General features: G+C 50.6%; 1 non-coding gene across 1 annotated transcript; it reads left to right on the top strand.

Annotated features, from left to right (window-relative positions):
• The first annotated feature begins 267 nt into the window (after nt 1–267).
• TRNAE-CUC lies at nt 268–339 on the top strand. Its single transcript has one exon. It is a non-coding gene; the product is annotated as a tRNA-Glu (tRNA).
• Nucleotides 340–6,048: the final 5,709 nt, after the last annotated feature.

Genomic DNA, 6,048 nt, shown 5'->3' with positions numbered 1-6,048 from the left:
AGTGTGCAGTACTACCCCACTTCCAGTTTGTACCCTAGAAATGCTGTCACATCCTCAGTGGCCAAACTCCTTCTATGCCTCAGTTTCATACTCTGAAGGTCCTGAGTTCGATCCTCAGAGAAGGCAGCTTTTTGCCTCTTGCTATAGCCCTGACCACTTCTGGCTCTCCCTCCCCCATGGTTGCTGGAGGCCAGGATTCCCCCGTGCTAGTTGGCAGCTGGGGAAAATACACGTGTACACCGGTCGAGCGAGCAGCCCCAGAGCCTCTCCCTGATGGTCTAGTGGTCAGGATTTGGCGTTCTCACCGCCACGGCCTGGGTTCAATTCCCAGTCAGGGAAGGAGTGGACGTGGTGAGCTCTCGTCTGCGCTGGCTGCTTTTCTCTCACCCCCAGCATTTCAAACCCCTTTGCTAATACCTGTCTTTCAAGAAGCTCTTGTATCTCTTCTGCCCCAGCCGCCCTTTCACACTCCAACTTCCAGGGCCTTTCACCTCTCTCCCACGCCTTCCTTCCTGCAGCTCCTCTCTTCATTTGTGAGCGAGGGCGTTTTTCCGCTTCCTCTTCTTGAGTGGTAAAGATGGTAGGCACTCGGCGCCGTGGCACAACTTCCGTCGCCACTCGAGGTAGGCTTTTTCTTGGCTGCCCTGCTGAGGGATGGGGTGGGGTCTGTACTTCCAGGAAGAACTGGGGGAGTGTCCAGCTGCAGGGGTAGTCTGGGGAGCTGCGTCCGCCTACGGGAGGCTGTCGTCACCACCTGCCCCACCGTCTCGCCTGCCGAGGAACTCAACTTTGCTGGGCTCTCAAAGGCCACTCCCCCCTGGTGGGGCACTAGGCAAGCCTTCTGAGCGCCGTCGGTAGCGCATCAGTCTCATAATCTGAAGGTCCTGAGTTTGATCCTCAGAGAAGGCAGCTTTTTGCCTCTTGCTATAGCCCTGACCACTTCTGGCTCTCCCTTCCCCGTGGTTGTTGGAGGCCAGGATTCCCCTGTGCTAGTTGGCAGCTGGGGAAAATACACATGTATGCAGATTGAGTAACTGCCCTGATGTTCTAGTTGTCAGGATTTGCCCCTTTCAAAAGAACGTTTGTTCCTATTTTCCTCTTATTGTTTTACGCATTTATATTTCCAAGGGAAGTTAACTTATCTGTCGTCCCTTTTGCAACATGATATACAACGTCTCCCCCCTTCTTTTTCATTACCATTTCCGTAACAGTTGGAAATAGTTCCTCATTTCAAATGCAAGGACTACAGGTTTAGCCAATTGTGTGAAGGAGACAGCAGGAAATTGGCTAATTAAAAAAAATTGAAAATAAAATAAATAACATCAAGAATAAGGAAAAGCATAAAGCTTAAACATTTCTGACCTGGGGAAATGAACAAGTTGCACGCAGGAAATGCAGGTACTGTGTGGAAAAATCTTCAAAAATCTATAAATGCAAAAAACCACTGGATGGGAGTATAGGACAGATTAACAACCCACATTTTATTCCTATCTCCAATACCCTGCCTCCATATCTAAGTGAACCTAAAGTAGACTGGAAGATACTTATGTTTACAGTGTTATTTTAATTCAAGAACCATTGTTTATGAAAAAAATAATAATTAGGTGGATTTCTTTTTTTTTTCACTCTATAAATGAATCTAATTCATTTCCTAGTTACAGTTCTATAGTGAGGGCCTGAGCCTTCTACTACTGAAGGGAAGGCAAGCATAGGAAAAGAAGTATGTGTTTTACATTAAGGAGGCATATTAGATAAAAATAATAAATATACAGGATGAAATTGTATGTGCTGAACCAATCAATTTCTTAGGTCTTGATCCTGCAAGTAAAATGCTCCATGCAGACAGACTCTTGTACCTGCTTAGAGCTCTTTTGACTTCTGAGCACCTAAACCTCCAGCTGAAATCAAAGGGAGTGGTGCGTACCCTAAATTTCTGAAAATCAGGCCCTTAATTATTCCTAAATGATGCAAGGAGACCCCCACTCTACCTCAGGCCCTATTTCCATCCTGCCTTTTCCCACCCCTGCTCCACACCCGCCCCACCTCTTAGAGACCACAAATCAATTAATTTCAGTTTAACTAAGTCTTAATGAAATTTCATTGAGGCTGTTGCATAAGTGGCCAGCACCAGCACTATTCACTATTGCAGACAGATTGATACAGTGACAGTCATTTGTACTAATCATTTTAAAAATATATTTTTAAAATATTTCTTACTCATTATTTATTTAGCTATTTAACTAATCACTGCCATACTAAATTAGGCATCTGTGATGGGGTAGAATGGCCCCGCACTGGAGCAGAAGGGGTTAAAGCAGTGCTCTTAGCAGCCGGAGCCATGCCCCCTCGACCCTGTGGGGCATGCTCCAACTGCTGCTGCAGTATAAAAGGGAGCAGCATAGCTCAGTCTGGGTGGTCTGCCAAGGAGGAAGGATGCTTGGTAGAGGCTCCAGCAGCTATTATAGCCCTTACCTACAGGAGCAAAAGAGCCCGGGACCTGGACCAGAGGCCTGCCGCTATTGGAAGCCCATGGAGCGTCCAGTGCCGAGAAGCCTGGAGGCCCTGATACCCTATGGACTGCTGCTACAGGAAAGCCAGTAGGAAGTGACCCAGGGAAGGTGAGGGAGTGGTACCTCCTACCCTCATGAGGTCAGTGTCTTTGGTGGGATTTCCTGCTGACCCAATGGCAGACTGCTCCGCTGCTGTTAGGGCCCTGGGTTGGGGCCCGGTGGAGTTGGGTGGGCCTGGGGTCCCCTACCTGGGCTGTGACCCCCCCTGGTGATGACCCCCAGGCACTGGCCACTAGGCCACCCCACCCTGCCTCTGAGGGGCAGGAAGAGGCGGGGCGGGTGTGGAGCAGGGGTGGAAAGAAGCGTGATGGGAGTAGGGCCTGGGGTAGAGTGGGGGTCCAGCACTCCTGGGGAAATCAGAAAGTTAGCACCTCTGCAACACCTCCCTGACTCCCTATGGCCAGAGGTGCGCTCCCCCCTCCCCCCACCCACTATGCCCAGTGCCTTCCCAGATCCCCCATACAAATGCACAGTGCCCTGCACAACACCACCCCTGCCCGCAGCCCCAGTACAACAACCTAGCACCTCACATAACCCCCACTCCCTAGTGTCCCAACATACAGAGATCTTCCTTGCCCCCTTACAGCCCAGCACCCCCTTCCAGGCCCCCCCAAAGACCCACTTGCCCATGCCCTGCCTCCTGGCTGCACTCACCAACCCTGCTGGGAGGTAACTGTGTCTGCCAGGCTGAGCTGGCAGCACAGCCAGCACTGGTCCTGGGGCGGGGAATCGCTTTGCCCCTCGGGAGTGGCACAATCAGCCAGGCCAGGGCCTGCCCTGGCCGGGCTCCCTCAGGACCCACTTGCCTGGAGGGGCCCAGCCAAGCCCCCTGCACTGCCTCCCCCACCCCCCCAACTGGCTGAGACTGGCCAGGCTTCTGCACCATTCCCAAGCGGCGCCACTCCGGGGAGACAGGAGAGGCCCCACAGGTGGTGGGAAGCAGAGACTGCCCAGAGCCAGAGGTGCACTGGGGTCCAGCCAGGGGGTGGAGAGGAGCAAGTGGGGGGTGGGGGAGCCAGTGGGCTGCCAGGGTCTCGGGCCTAGTGCAAGTGGAGCAGGCCGGGGCCCCTTCTGAGCATGGGCCCAGCTCCATGGTGCCACTGTAAACCTGATACTGCTTTTTGGTCCTACCTGTAAGGAAAAATAGAATGGGATTACAGTCCAGCAGCCTCTTTTCTGCTTACCTCATGCTCCCAGCTCCACTCAGCACTAAAACTTCCTGCTGAGAGGGCAGAGGGTACTTGCTGGGAGGAACCAGGAAGTCCTCGCTCCATACAGCAGTTTGTAGTCCACAGTTTCTAGTTCTTACCACTGCTGCTGAAGCACACTGGACCTTGGGCTACATAATCTCAGAAAACTTTTTTCAGTAGGAGGTCACAAACTTTAGTGCTTTAATCCAACTAAAGTCTTTGCTCTTACTTACTATAGGGGTATCTGGGTTAAAATGAATGGCATGTGATATACAGGAGATCAGACTAGATTAGGGGTTCTCAACTTTTTTCTTTCTGAGTCCCCCACCCCCCCACGTGCTATAAAAACTCCACGGCCCAGGTGTGCCACAACTGTTTTTCTGCAGATAAAAGCCAGGGCCAGCATTAAGGGGTAGCAAGCAGGGTAATTGCTCAGGGCCCCATGCCACAGGGGGCACCACAAAGCTAAATTGCTCAGACTTTGGCTTCAGCCCCAGATAGTGGGGCTCGGAGCCCCAGGCTGCAGTCCTGCACAGTGGGGCTTTGGCTTTCTGCCATGGGCACTAGCGAGTCTAATACCAGCCATGCTTGATGGACCCCCGTAAACCTGTCTGCAGTGCCCCAGAGGGCCCTGGGCCCCTGGTTGAGAAACACTGGACTAGATGAACTAATGGTCTTTCTGGCTTAAAACTATGAATTTCTGCACACTGCATACAGATCCTGGTCCCTTGTCCATAAACCAAATAAATAAGATTTGAACATAGGAATCACAGAGGTAGGGGAGGGGCAAAAATATTCCCAGCCTTACCTCTTTAAGTACAAATAGAGCTGCTGCCTGGCACTCCCCTAGAAAGGGGAGATTGTCCAGTCATGGACCTGCCAACCACAATACTGTTCCCTTCTATGGTTTATTTCCATCTCCAGCTTTCCTGCCTACACAATGCTGTAGAGACAGCTTTCCATGGTGCATCTCACAGTGGTACCACTGTATTGTATTTAGAACCTCTGGTGCGTGCAGGTGGCAAAGGAGTTGGGTCCGTGGGATGGGCTTGTGTTCTTTTTAAACAGATACAATACTGAATATTATTTGCAACAATGTATCAACTTGTATCCCTCTTCCCAGGCACTTGTATCACAAACCTCACCGCTTTTGACTCCAAGAGCAAGGTGTAGTTCTTTGATGCTTCTCTAACACAAACACATAGCAACATGTATCATTAACAACAAAACCAATCCTACCAAAACAAGACACTCCATTCCACATGCTTCTCGCTCTGGGAAGGAAATGAGAAAACAAACATGTGACAGATGTGGAGTCACGTTGCTTAATGCAGCTATATTAAATAGAGTAGAACTTGTAGTCTGTAGGAACACAGTACTCTAGGTTAGCCCATGTTTTTACGGTGTGAGATGATTAACATTTTAATTGCTGGATTACAGTATTGTGTAAAGCCCATATATTTCAGAACAGTCCCTGGTGTGGATTCTGTGTGCCTCTGCCCAATGTTATGAAGTTTCCTCAATTGCAAATTAATAAATATTCAGCCAACTCAATTTATAGATATGCCTCAAAACATTTTAAAGTGAAGAATCAGTTAAAAATCTTCTGTTTGTGTGCATTTCTCTTCCAATTGAAAAATGTCATCTCCAAGGTAAGAATTTAATCAAAACCAGCTACTAATTACTTTCCTGACACCCTGGGAGAGGAATGTTGGCACTATAAAGGACTGGAAGATTTTCATGATTAATATTTGATAAATATGTAATTGGATCATTTGATTTTGCTGTCTCCTTTGAATTATGGCAGCAACTTCTTTGCAATTGATGTTTATGAAGTCATGCCATACATTTCAGGGGGAGTAGGACAAACCATTGACTGATTTGCAGGGCCGGCTCTAGGCACCAGCCAAACAAGCTGGTGCTTGGGGCGGCACATTTTTAGGGGCGGCATGGCCGGCGCCAGAATGCCGCCCCTAAAAATGTGCCGCGGGCCGCCCTAGCTCACCTCCGCTGCTGCTGTCTGGGAGGGAGGGGGAGATCCCGAGCGGCTGCGGCGCGTGAAACAGCCGTTTCGCGCGCCGCTGCTCCCCCTCCCTCCCAGGCTTGAGAGCGCCGCGGCCGCTCGGAGTCTCCCCCTCCCTCCCAGGCTCTCAAATCTGGGAGGGCGGGGGAGATCCCGAGCAGCCGTTTCGCGCGCCGCTGCTCCCCCTCCCTCTCAGACTTGAGAGCCTGGGAGGGAGGAGGAGGCCACTTGGATTCTCCCCCTCCCTCACAGGCTTTTAAACCTG

This window comes from Terrapene carolina, unplaced genomic scaffold, assembly GCF_002925995.2.
Source record: "Terrapene carolina triunguis isolate 2854851 unplaced genomic scaffold, T_m_triunguis-2.0 Scaffold62, whole genome shotgun sequence".
NCBI lineage: Eukaryota > Metazoa > Chordata > Testudines > Emydidae > Terrapene > Terrapene triunguis.
Note: the sequence above shows the minus strand (reverse complement) of the source record. Positions and strands in the feature narration are given on the sequence as shown.